A 14,355-nucleotide genomic window follows, 5' to 3' on the forward strand; every position below is an offset into this window, starting at 1 on the left:
TAAATATTTAGACAGAAAATTTACAGCATAGAAACAATTTTGTTACACTTGAAGTCGCCAAAATGTTTTTAATCTAAAGGGATCCTTATGTCACTGAAGTGTGAGAACCACTGGGTTAGGGATTCTTTTAGGGTGGGTGAGCGATTTAAAAACACTTTTTCTGCCCACACACACATTCCTTGTATGAAAAGAGCGCCACCTGAATGTAGTTAGGCTACCAGCTTTCAACTGAAGAAAATAGTTGGTTGCCGACGGAGTCAGACCACCAGCCTTACTTGAAAGAATGAGAATTTGCACATGCACAGTCTTGGTAGGAGGTGGGTCAGAGAACGTGCCCTCCTAATTTTGCGCAGATGGAATACTAATTGATTCCTTTGTGACGTCTTATCGTAACCGCAGCGATGTCCCTTAAACAAAACAGCACTCATCCCATCCAAGCATATTCCATTTGAGAATCACGATGAGAAGACCGAATTGGTATGTATGAATTCCTGCTTTTATGGCCTTGTTAAGTGCCGCAAACAGCATTTGACTGACTAATGGATATTTAAAGACAGCATTTGTTCGAGGTCACGACTCCAGTATCAGGCTAGCAGGTGGCCATTTGGTAATCCTGCTATTGGCTTTTTTCAGGAGGGGTATACTTAATGAAGTGAACTTAGACACATCTCCAGAGCAAACTTCCTCGTCACGGTGTTTTCGACTTAATTTCTCGAAACCAATTTAATAATACGGATATACCAACCCCTGACAGTAACCTATATATGTGGTATCGAAACTGCACGCACCTCCAGTAACATTAATGTACTAACACCTACAAGAGCAGCTAAATGGGTATTTTTCTATCAGTACCTTTACTCCGTCACTTGTGTTCAAACCAGGCATAATTATTAACCTGTTTTACAATTTTTGAGCTGGTTTTTATTGTTTTCATAATTTGCTGAACATCGGGCGTTCTTATCGATTGTGGTTTACCGATGCAGTGTAGACGTTTTAAATATTTTTAAATTATGTGGTCTGTTTGGGAGTAGGGCAGGATTAAAATATTTCAAATATCTCTACGATTTTTTTATAATTATTTTCTTTAAAGTGTAATTTGTTTTGATATACAAATAGAAAAATAATCCGCATGAAAAAACTTAATATTATAATCACATTAAAATGATCAAGTATTTGTTTAGAAACTACTGTTTCTAAAAACGGTTAAAACTTTTTCTATTATTTTATTAGTTTTTTAAGCTTTTCTAGCAATAGAGTTGCGTGTAAATATGGCCGATCCTATATTGGAATTAACGAGTTTTTTGCTGTTTAGAGTATGGTACTTTTCGCGTAAGGTACCTTACGCGAAATCAGCCAAACTGACAAGCAAAAACGAACCGGTTGAATTTTGGTCAACTGCAGACAGAAAGTTTAACTGATTTTTCATCTTTTATGCTACATCTGCCATATTTAGAAATACTGTAAATATTTCCTTCTTTTATGCGATAATTATTATTCTTATTTCTTTTTCAGATTGACCACTGTGATTCTGAGGTGGTCGAGATGTTGACCGGCTGCAAAGATGCACATTACTGGAAATATAAGTACACAGGATAGAGAGATTGCTGACACCGAACAGAACAGGAACAGGCTGTTTGTAGGCAGAACGACTAATTGCTTTGGAACTGGTGAAAGGAATTTTCCCTCGATTTCTATAGTAAGTTATATATGGGTTTGCCCATTAGTGCAGTATTAATAGACTTCTGTTATACTTGGTGACGTGGTGGAAAATGTATAATCCGAAATGAAAATAAAAACCAAAATAAATTACCTTTATTTAATGTACCATAGAGTTACAAATGAAAGATCCCTACCGTGAACGCTGATAAAAATAGGAAGCCAGGGCTTCACTTCTCCAGGAGCATTCCATGTGGTGCTATCTGTCAAGTAACTGGCAGATAGTGTACCTCACTGTACGTATACTGTATAAGAGTATTTTATGTGAGTAAACTGTTTTAACAGTAAAGCATATTTAACTCATAATTAATGAAAAGGAAGGAATTGCTTCAATGATGATATTAAGTGGTAAGATTAAGTGCTTTTGTTCCCTTTTGTCTACCAACGTAACTGTTTTGAAATGCTGCACAGCAAAAGTCTTATTTACAGTTATATTCTAACAGTTACTAAATGTGACAAGAAATTTTGCTTTCTTATCAGAAAGCTGATTACTCAGTACGGATAACTGACTTTCCCCACTTCATTTGGTTTTTATTTATTTGTGCATAAATCACACACAGAACCTCGGTAGCCGACCGGGATAGCCGGGTGGGTAAAGTGCCTGCCTGCAACCGAAAGTCGCGGGTTCGAATCCCGCCTCAGGCTTGGTTCAAAGTACTGCAAAAACCTTGGGGGGGGGGGGGGGGCATTATGGCCACAGAAGCCGATGCGCCAACTACCAAAAAAAAAAAAAAAAAAAGAGAACCTCGGTATAAAGAGTAATTGTGGTAAAATAGTGTACATGTATTGTTTTCCAAAACACTACCAGTTTCGCCCTTTAAAAGCGTGTCATTTGATAAAGAGTTCTGTAGACTACTCCCAGAATTGCCAGTTGAGCCGGAATGAATGGGCACACTGTAGACTTACTTGCCCTGTTTACATGTAGCTTTCCGACCTTGTTGAGCTGAGTGCGAGTGAGATTACAACTTAGCATAACAGGACGTTCCATCCCCGAATACTTTGCCACTCCGTTGACTTAATAGGCAGGAGCACGAAATAGTGGGTGGAGAGATAAAAGCACTTTGAAGGTGATTGGGAATTATGCAATTGCATATGCTGTACTTGTTTTTTATTTAAAACGTTCATTGTTTTCCGCTGACGAAGTGCTAAAGGAAGTTTATACACACATGGTTAAAAGTAAAAGTACACGTTTGCACACTTAATCGTTGTAAATTGTACTGAAATTATGTAAATCAAGTCACTGATTCAAGTGTAAATGATCCCATTCTGATATGCAAACAGAAGTGGGTTTAAATTAGAACTGCTCAACCGTGTGTCACTCAGTTCGTTTATGCAAGAATACCAAATAGCGTCTTAGTAACGTTTCATGGCTCAGTGCTACAGAGACACCATATGAATGATTAATTACTGTTGAGAATTATCGATAGGATAGAAGCAGATTTGTCACAGGCGAAGGTAGCAGCGTTCCTCAATAGTATTGGAAATGGAGGTGTGAGTGGGCGCGCCCTTTGATAAATGTCGACCAAAGGTAGGGGCAGATGACGATAGTGTAAAGTGTGTTTAGGGTTTAACGGCACCAGGGGTTTCCCCCCCATCTCCGCGTAGTATACATTGTCGTGTGTTACAGTATTCTGTAAAGGCCAAAGATTTAAGTGTATTGATATTGTGCCATGTACCGGCAGATGGCTGTAAAGTGTGTTGGTGTCTAGCGGCACCAGGGGGTTCCTCCATCTCCGCGTTGCTTACATTGTGGGTGTGCCAGTTTGCTGGGAAAGCCAGAGATTTAAAAGTGTGTGGGTATTGAATTTGTGTTATGTCGTGTACCGTTGTTCATCTGGTCGTTTAGCCGCTAGACCCAACGTTGCCCCCACTTAAGTCCCCTGGAGGCAGACCAGGAATCTAGTAGACTATTTTTACTCTGGCAGGTCCTGCCGCCTAATTTCCTGAGATTTCACCGGCTTGGACCTAAAAAATATATATATATATATATATATATATATATATATATATATATATATATATATATGGGTGTGTAATATGTACATATGTGCGTGTCTTCAATTGCGTGAAAAAATATCACTTAGATGTATAAAGGCCGAAAGTGGGCGTAATTAATTTGGAGTTGTTTAAGGTTTTGGTGTGGGGGCATACGCTTGCGTAAAGATAGAGGGGGAGTAAGGCAGAAGTATGGAGACAACAGAGTAGGCGACCCCAGAGTAGGAAAGGAGATGTGGGGGGCCCTCCCACCCCAGGATTTAAAGAGAGTCGGGCTAGGTTGCCCGGCTCAGATCGCCATGTGGCGTCGACAGCTGGGCTGCGTGTCACACACAACTCCGTCCGAGTTGTCGGTCCGGTATTTGTCCTGGAACAGGAGCAAGGATCCCTTTGTTCCAGCTATGTGGATATCCTCAGGTTCTGCTTGTGGTTGTAGGCGACTAGTCGTGTACCTCATGGGTGTTCATTATTAAGCTCACTTCTTGTTCCTCCTTTGTTGTCACAATCGATGTACCTATGGTTCAGTCCGGTTTGTTTTTAGTCGGGGTCTCATCCTTGCGGGCAATCCCCGAGTGTTTATCTGTTCTTTTGTTGTGTTTATAGTAGTAGGCTGTTCGCCTGCTTTGTGAATTGACATTTGTCCTCAGTCGGGGTCTCGTCTGTGATAGGACACTGGGGTTTCCTTTTCATTTCACCTGATTAGTTCCAGGCTTTTCTCGTTGGTTACTGTTCATATTTTTAAACAGTGCCTTGGGGCTTAGATTTATCCTGATCTAGTTGCTTTAGTCAGGATAGAATTTATCCTGGGAGTGTTGTCAGTTGTGGGCGATGGCATAATTGGCTCTTCGTCTTGCAAACAGTTTCTGGACAAAATCAGTGAATGGTAGGTACTTATCTTTGGTGTCCAGGAGGTGTTGTTCAAGTCCTCTTGGTAGGTATCTGATCTTGGTGATTAGGGCAGATGACGATATGTGGTCTTGCCCACATCATAGGGAGATGACAACATAGCCACACTAAGTGTGCAGGCGTGTCAGGATGGAACACCGCCCGCCGAATGTATCTTTTAGGCTGGAGTGTCACATTTAAATTTAAATTTTCTGTTTATACTCCGGCACGACAACCAAGTCAGTAGAGTTTACAGTAATTCGTCAATACAAATACTTATCGTATTTAGTAGTCACGGGCTTGAACGCCGGTCCACTCAAGGAACGCGTGCTATGCACTCTCGCTCCTGAACACTCGGGTACGTCAGGCCTGTGTCACATTGAAAAAGATGTGGTATGAGGACCGTAGCATTCAAATATACCTGCCATAACCAATACAGAATGAAGATTACAGTAAAAAGAAAAGGAAAATAAAAAAAAAAGCCCAAACTTAACTAATTAATGCCAATCTTGAGCCTGCCTTTGCTTCATAAGACAATTAATATTTGGTTCACTTTTGGAATATGAATTCATATGTATCATATATGTGGAAATAGGTTATTCTTGAACGGAATTTCGAGTTTTTGGGTTTTTTTTTTTTTTTTTCTCCCTTTCGTAATCGAAAAAGGCTGTTCATGTACTACCAAATACACTTGCCAATTATCGCGCAACTTCAGAGTAATCCAGAGAACCAAGGTACGTACTGTATTGGCAAACCCGCAAGGCGTTGTTTGGCACTCCTGCCCTACGTTAAAGCATTGGCCCTAAACTACTTCATTGGGGTTTACCAGTACAGTACCTTGGTTCTCTGAAATTACTCTGAAGTTACACGATAATTGGCAAGTGTATTTGGTAGTACATAAACAGCCTTTTCCAAGTACGAAACAAAAAAGCTCGAAATTCCGTTCGGGACCACATGGGGAGAGGTTATAGACCATGGGAAAGCGGTATTTGTGCAAGTCTCTCTCTCTCTCTCTCTCTCTCTCTCTCTCTCTCTCTCTCTCTCTCTCTCTCTCTCTCTCTCTCTCACACACACACACACACACACACACACACACACACACACACACACACACACACACACACACACAATCTCAGATAAGAGCGTGAACTGGATTCATTTAAAAATGAATTTTTTCGCTTTTCATTATTTTTTTTTATAAAAGAAAAGGAAAGAGGAGCATTTCTGATATTTGATCACAGCTGCCAAAAATATTAGTTATGCGACTGCACATAGATTTTATGCATAATTTCCATCTTTTATTACTTTGTTGCGCCACCAGAAAACAAAGGTTAGTGTATCGTGTTGGTGCTTGTCTTTAGTTCTCTCTGAGCCGCTTCCTCTTTGGAGCGATAACTTCGTTCACAAATGAATTCTCCCTATTTGTTTTGTGCGCCTCGTTGACTTAGGCTATGTTGTTCCGTATATATTAGGTCTGTAAATTGCGTGCGTTCTGTGTTCGATTTGTCTGTTTTTTGGAAGAAAAAACCCTACTCTTGCTTGAGACTGACTAACACAGCCACATTGTGAGAAAAACCCCATAAAAATTACTCTCACGTCATCGGCGCGATTCGAACTCGGGTCTTTTCCACCCAGTGTGGGAGAAGGACGATTAAACCAACTGTTCTACCCGCGAGGGCGATTCCCTTCTCATTCAACCAAAAATTTGGAAATTGGAGAGAGCGGGACCCAGGCTGTATACGGTGGATAGGGGCTACAGTTCAGTATAGTCTTACGTTATCATGAGTTGTTGGCTGTAAACGGCTCGAATTTGTTCAAGGGTTGTCGATAATATCCATCAAACTTTTACCTGCCAGCTCCCAGAAGACATTAGACGTTGCTTTTCCAGCCGACATAGCTATTTTGAACTTCTTTCATGTGGAATTTGAGTGACTCCACCAAATGGATCGTCATTTGGTTTCTGGCTAAAAGTGATATATTCATGATTCTTCACCAGGAACAATATCTAAAAACAGAGCTTATTCCCATATGGGTTATACAGTGCCAGCAACCTAGATGCAGTTTCCTTCTTTAGAAGTTTGTGTTCTAGTGTCAGTTGTAGCGGAACGAACCGTGAACGCACCTTTGAACAGTCTAAATGTTAATTATTGCATTCGCACTTTCTACGCTAATTGTAGTCGACAACTTGTATGTGACACGTTGATCCCGTCGAATGATGGCATCTGCACGTTGTTACTGCCCGAGTTTAGAAACTGCTGCTTGGTTGATCACATGGAGATCAACTTTTTTTTTCTTATTCTTCTTGGTGCACTCGTATACTTGATCCGGTACGCCGGAACTGTCGATAGTAGCACAGCTGGACGCGTCCAGCTGTGCTGCTGTCTACAGTCATCTCCGTGAACATTTGTCATAGTTTCTTACTCATCCGTTAAAAACTTCATCCTAGTTCTGTTTACGACCAACTTCGTTATCTGTCGAAATTTTTTTTAAGATTTGGAAGTGAGGAAAGTTGAATACTATTATAAACACGATTTGTTTACGACCAACTTCGTTATCTGTCGAAATTTTTTTTAAGATTTGGAAGTGAGGAGAGTTGAATACTATTATAAACACGATTTCAACTTTTTTAAAAATTTTTAAGTAAAAAAATTGAGTGATCTACGTAACTTTCAATCATTTTTCTTCCAATTTTATCTCAAATACGATGTTTTCGACACACCACCAGGTACTTCTGTTTTAATTTAGTTTATCACGTCATAATAACGTAGTTATGATTAGCTGCCTATTTCACTTCTTCCCAATTCTTGTGCTGAACAAAATTAATTGTGATAAAGTGAGAATTTGCGTTTTACTCAAGCCGTTAATGTGGATATTCAGAGTAACAGTTTTACTTTTAAAATGTCCACATTATTACTTTGAATTGTTATTTAACATTCTTACTAATTCGTGAATTAGCCAGTATCGATTTTGCATCAGTTATAACTACTTTGAATTTAAAAAAAATAAAAATAAAAAACTGAACAATAAAAAATAAATAAAATAATCATTCTGGTGCTTTCCAAAAGGAAATTTCTAATCGGATAATGGTGCTATTTATTTGTAGTGTAAGACTGAGGCCACTCGTGATGACTTTCTTCACAATATGAATAGTTTGATGTAATTGAAACAGATTTAGTTTGCATTTCTTAAAAGTCTAGAAATGATGGCACAAAAACAATTAAAAAAAAATCGATATGATAACCTTAGTACTACTTGTATGTAAACAGTATAAAAAAAATAATGTCTTCTGTTTATACTCCGGGGGATAGAGGTTATTCTATCCAGGGTCGGACAGTTATGGTTGACAAGACTTCCAAAATTTTTTTAGGGTAGCACAAATATGAAAGAAAAACAAGTTGTTGGGGGAAAAAAACAAACCTTTTAGATGTTGCTTGGGCTGCATGGCGCGTAGCTAATGTAAATAAATTGATAACAAGAATAAGCTTCTACCTACTTGTGAATTAAATATCTGTTTATTCTCAATTGGAAATTATGTACAGATCTCAGTCAGACGTGTTGTGCTACGTTGAAACATGATTCATTCAGTTCACTGAAGAAGTGGTAAGAACATAACATGAAACATCTGGGGCGCCTCTGTAGCTTGGTGGGAAGAAGCAGCAGTGCGTAGCACACGCTTCTTGATTAGACCGAGGTTCGAGCCCGTCACCACCAAATACGGAGGATGCGGAAAGGTCAGGAAATGACCACTGCATATCCCGGAGCAATATAGCCTTAGTTGCTAATGCTCCTAAAAACCAAACAACAACACGTCTGATTGCGATATCATTATTAATATCTGCCATTTATCATTAATAAATTCCAGTTCAGCTTCTCTTTGAAAGTTTCCTTTAGTCACAAAGACCGTTGGAGTTATTTTCAAGTAACAGTTAAAATCTATAATGAAAAACTAGAATTATCGTAATTATTTTTTAAACCAATAACTGGTACTTTATTTTTCAAAAAAAAAAAAAAAAAAAAAAGTCTCCATCACACTTTAGGCACTGACCCTCTTTGGATCAGATTTTTTTATACTGCTCATTAAAAGTCTTGGTTGCTGCTAGTACCACTATTTGACGGCTTGCTTCACTTCATTTCCAAATCATAAAAATTGCGAAAGCAATTGGTTTCTGGATCAGTGTAGTTTCTGTATGGTGGCCATAGTGTGTGGTCATGTAACAAGATGACATCCAGTAAAGCATCTGGATTTCTTGGTTTTGATGTTACCACGCAGATCAAATTTGAGGATCCTTGCATAATTTCGAATTAATTATTTCAGTACACATGAGGAATGACATAACTACAACCCAGTGATTTTGAAAGTCTTGGATTTCGTTCGCTATGGTGATGGTTGATTACTGTGTCGCTTTCTGTATGGTTCGAAGTACCTGCAGCATGTCTCATCGACAGTCACTAAGGGAGGCAATTCAAGAAGGCATTTCTTTCCTTCCTCTTTATATCGTGTTTCGTACTGGAGAGACAACCCTATTAAATTTTATTTTCATCGAGATACTTGTGAGCTAACATCACACAGACCCAGGACTGCTGTCCAGCATTCTGGCCACATCATCAGCTGTTGTAAAATGATCAGCCCTAATGACGTCTGCCAAGAAATTTTCTACTGTGATAACTGGACATGGGTGATCCTCCAGAGTTTTCTGCGTTCACAATAATTTCTTCAATTTGTACACCTGTGGGTGTGACATTAGTTTACGACGTGTAGTATTAATAGTAGCAAATGATGCAAGAAAGCAAGCTTATAACACATCAGCCAATAAATAAATAAATAAATAAACACCTTTTCAGCATCACCTGTCCATCCCATCCAATAGTTTGTCTAGGGCTTCCTTGAATTTATTCAAACTACCTGCTTCTACAACAACAACAACAGATGGAAGTTTGTTCCAACAATCAACCATTGCTGGCTGAAGGCAGACGTCTGCACATCTATCCTGCAATCACCCTTCCTCAATTTGAATTCATGTCCCCTCGTGTGTGTAGTTGCAGAAAGAGGAAGACTACTGTTAGCATTGAGCTTACTCAATCCATTCAAAGCCTTAAAACCTTAGTAAGATCACCTCGCACATGTACCTAGTCTCCCTACAGTGCAGTTTGTAGAACTGAAGCCTTTCTTGGTAAGACCACCCTTTTGTTCCCCTCACCAACCTCGTTGCTCTTATTTGCACCCTTTCCAGTAGATCTACATCCTTCTAAAATGATGTCTCCAGACAGAAGTGGACTGGGTAAAAAATTGTTAACGGGGAAAACTTGTATCCGCATCATTAGCATTAGTAGAGGCCATATGATGCAAGAAAGCAAGCTTATTCAGCATCAGCCAAAAAAAAAAAAAAAAAAAAAACACACCACTCCCATTTCACCCCTCCGTTCGTTCGAAATACCTGTTCAGGTTCAGTTGAGCCTTAAATTTGTTTAGGCTATCAACTTCAACAACAAGTGATGGAAGTCGGTTCCACCAACCAACCAACCACCCGCTGGCCAAAGGCAAATTTCCACACATCTATCCGACATCCGTCCTTCCTCAATTTGAATTTATGCCCTCTGAGGTGATTATTCTGAGCAAGAGGAAGAATCCCATCGGCATTGAGCATTCTCAAACCATTCAAAGCCTTATACAACTCTATCAGATCACCTCGCTGGTGCCTAGTCTCCAGACTCTGTAATTTGCAAAACTTAAGCCTTTCTTCATAAGAGCAACCCTTTGTTCCATTCACTAATCTTGTTGCCCTTCTCTGTACCTGTTCCAGCAGCTCTACATCCTTCTTGAAATGAGGCCTCCAGACCTGTATACAGTACTCAAGATGTGGCCTAACCATTGCCTTATACAAGGGAATAATCACCTCCTTATCCCTGCTAGAAAAATTCCTGTGTATCATTGACAAGACACCATGAGCTACTCTTGCAGCTCGTCTGCACTGCTCAGAGAACTTCGTATCTGCCTGCACAATTACCCCCAGGTCCTTTTCATTCTCCACCACTGTCAGTGTAGTACCGCAGAGTTGATACGTTGCTCTGTGGTTACTGTTTCCCATATGTAGTACTTTACATTTGTCAATGTTAAACTTCATTTGCCACCTCTCAGCCCATCTCTTCAACCTTTCCAGATCCTGTTGCAGCAGCATAGCGTCAGTAGTGTCCTTAACAACCCTGCCAACCTTTGTATCATCTGCAAACTTGGACATTAAACTTGACATACCATCATCAATATCATTCATAAACACCAAAAACAACAACGGACCCAACACTGAACCCTGAGGAACTCCACTAATAACATTAGTCCACGTTGAGCAGTGTCCATTGATTACCACTCTCTGTCTTCTGCCACTCAACCATCCCCTTATCCATAGCAGCAATTTGCCTCCAATGCCACACTGCTCCAATTTGTGCAGCAGTCTTCCATGTGCAACAGTATCAAAAGCCTTTCTAAGATCCAAATATATAATATCAAAGTTATTCCCTGCATCCAGTTCTTTTGTGACTACATCATAGTATCCAATCAAATTGGTCAGGCAAGACCTGCCCTTAACAAAACCATGCTGCATCTGAGCTATAAGTGAATTCTTGTCTAGATGATCCTGCAGTGCTTCTTTAACCAGAGAAGCCTCCATTAATTTACCTGGAACAGAAGTTAAACTAACAGGTCTATAATTACTTGTGTCAGCCTTTGACCCTCCTTTGTGAATTGGGGTTACATTTGCACATCTCCAGTCTATGGGTACCTCCCCTGAGTCCAAAGAAGCTCTCATAATTATGGCTAGGGGTTTGCTTACTTCCTTTGCTGCCTCCTTTAATATAACTGGATAGATCCCATCCACCCCAGGTGCCTTTTTTATGTTTATCCTCAACAATCTCTCCTCCACTTTCCTCTCAGTTATTACAAAATCATCTAGCTCACTGCCAATGTTTACTTTACCTACGTCATTCTCCTTCCTGAATAACTCCTCATGCGTGAATGTAGATGCAAAATACTCGTTTAGATTGTTAGCCACCTGAGCAGGATCCTACTAGTGTTTATGTCCACATCATATCACTTTATGGCCAAAAATCACACTGGCCTCTGGTAAGTCTTATGGCCGCCCGCCTCTGCCTCCAGACCTGCATGCATGCAGTACTGAAGATGCGATCTAATCATTGGCTTCGACAATGGGGTAATCACCTTCTAACTTTGACAAATGCAAGATACCGCATATGGCTAGCAGTAATCCCAGATTAATGTACCAATTGTATGTTACTACATCAACTGTCATTTCTTAACCTATCTGCATAATTTTTCTAGTTGCAGTAGCTTACCTTGATTACTGTTATTAACCACCCTAGCAACCTTTGTATCATCTACAAATTTAGACGTTAAGTCTGATATGTCATCATCAGTATCATTAATAAATATTGAAAATAACAGTGGGCCCAGCAGTGCCCATATAACCACCCTCTGTCTTCTCCCACTCAGCCATTTCTTTATCCATAGCAGTAACTTGCCTTAATGCTACATTGCTCTAATTTATACAAGTCTTTTATTTGCAACAGTATCAAAAGTTCTCCTGAGATCCCAATTCACCTTTTGATCCCCCATCAAAGTTATTATTTTTTGCATCTGGTGCTTTGTTACTGCATCATATTATCCAGTCACTTTGGTCAGACACAATCTCCCCTTAACAAATCCAAGCTGTGACTGCAGTATAATTGTATTCCTGTCTAGATTGTCCCCATTACTTCTTGTAGAACTGGTCTACAAGAGGTAATGGAGGTTTGTAATTACTGGTGGGGGGAATCAAAAGGTGATCAATCCCCTTTGTGAACTGAGGATCCATTCGCACATCTCCAGTTCATCAGGACCTCGCCCGAATCCAGGGATGCTCTCATAATTATGGCTAAGGGTTCGCTTACCTCCTTTGCTGTCTCCCGTAATATAATTGGATAGATTCCATCCACCCTGGGTTCTTTCCCCCCCCTCCATGTATAGCTTCAACAATTTCTCTTCCACCTCCCTCTCAGTTATCACAAAATCATTTAGCTTCCTGGTAGAGTTTGATAAACTTCTGGCATCCCCTTCCTTAAAGAATTCCTTATGTGTGAATAAGTAAATTCAAAATACTTATTCAATTTGTCAGCAACATGAGCTCATCAAGATCTAGTGGATCAATGTGATTCAGTGCCTTCCTTCTACCGTTAATATAAGTAAAGAGTTCTTTGCTGCTTTTTTAACGATAAGCCTCTGGCATCCTTTTCCAGAGGCTTATCGTAACCTGCTTTGTGACTTGATTGCAGACTAATTTATATATATTGCAGGCTTCTACAATTTATATGCATCCCATGCATTTTTGTTCTCTGCCACAAGTCTCATCAGTTCATTTGATATCCACTTAGATCTAACTCTTGGACAATATTTTTCAGTTAGTATGAAGAGCCTAGTAGCTCTTATGATCCCTGAATGCTTACCATTTAGAATTTGCTGTTGGTAACATCATCAGCATAGAATTTAAAAACTGTCTGAGTCCCCTTTAGTCACCTTTACGAATGCAGTAAGGGTGATTGACATAACTGCTGGCTTTAAATAAATCCTAGATCACTACAGTGTGGTACTTCCACCCAGTGGGTCTTTTACCTGCATATTCTTAATGCATGAAGAATCGCTGCTGATAATCAGAGAAAGAATACTGATTCCTCTTGATGCCTCTCTAACGTGCTGCTGTAGAAAACAGTCATCCAATAAACCTACAAGTTCGAGTCAATATCTGGAAAGGTAAATCCTCGATTACAAGACATTATGATCTATGGTGCACTCTGTTTCTCCATATTAGTTGTTTGTTATACTCATCACAGTCATTAGGCCTATATCACACTCCTAATCTCATTTTCGTTTTTCGTAGTTAAGAAGCATGTTAAATACATGCTTCTTAACTAAGAGCATAAACCCTCCTATCCTGTCCGTCCTGTGCTGATGATACTGTGTCATAATGCCGCTCATTGTGCTGCTGGTTGACTTGAACTACTGCATGATCAATGGACTTCTTGTGCTAATGAGCACAGAACAGACTGGGTTGCAGCTTTCGGTACCAAAATAAAAAGAGAACAGACTAGAATGGATCATACATCTCCTTGTGACTGAACTACTATAGTGTCAAGACGCAATCCCATGTGTAATGCCGTGATAAAACTCCTTGTGCTGCTTGCTCACTGATGTGTCCAGTAGCAATAACCGATGATACTATTCATACCTATTTGTATGATATTATCTGTACAATATTATAAATAGGTGGTGGGGTATTATACCAGGCGGTCCCAGCCAATTTTTCTGGCTGGGACCGGCTGGTATAATTTAAAAAAAAAAAAAAAAAAAAAAAAATGCACACTGTACTTCCCATATTCAAATCCGGCATCTCTTAGTCTGTGACACCATGTCTTCGATATCCCTACGATGTCTGCATTTGATGACTTAATCAGTAATTCAAATTCATCAAGAGAGAGAGAGAGAGAGGGAGAGAGGGAGGGAGAGGATACAAGAATAGCACGGCATTTCTTATTAGGAATAATTACAGAAACATCAAATTTTTCGTGGCTTTATCGCTCACTGGAATTCTGTGTCTACAAACATCAACTCGCGCACATCCAAACAAACTCTTTGCTAAACTGTTAAACCCTTTGTTCCGACTAGGCAGTACATATGTGTACAGGTTTAAGAAAAAAAAAAAAAAAAAACAACAACAA

General features: G+C 39.7%; 1 protein-coding gene across 5 annotated transcripts in view; it reads left to right on the forward strand.

Moving 5' to 3' along the window:
• LOC150084794 (uncharacterized) overlaps positions 1–14,355 on the forward strand; it is a 496,975-nt gene that overhangs the window by 175,403 nt on the left and 307,217 nt on the right. For all 5 annotated transcript variants that reach the window (XM_090376602.1, XM_090376604.1, XM_090376605.1 and 2 more), the window contains exon 2: positions 1,513–1,696. The gene's annotated coding sequence lies outside the window, so the exon portion shown is untranslated. The remainder of the gene's footprint in view (positions 1–1,512; positions 1,697–14,355) is intronic.

Source organism: Mastigoproctus giganteus, chromosome 6 (genome assembly GCF_048544385.1).
Source record: "Mastigoproctus giganteus isolate SK-2022 chromosome 6, ASM4854438v1, whole genome shotgun sequence".
NCBI lineage: Eukaryota > Metazoa > Arthropoda > Arachnida > Uropygi > Thelyphonidae > Mastigoproctus > Mastigoproctus giganteus.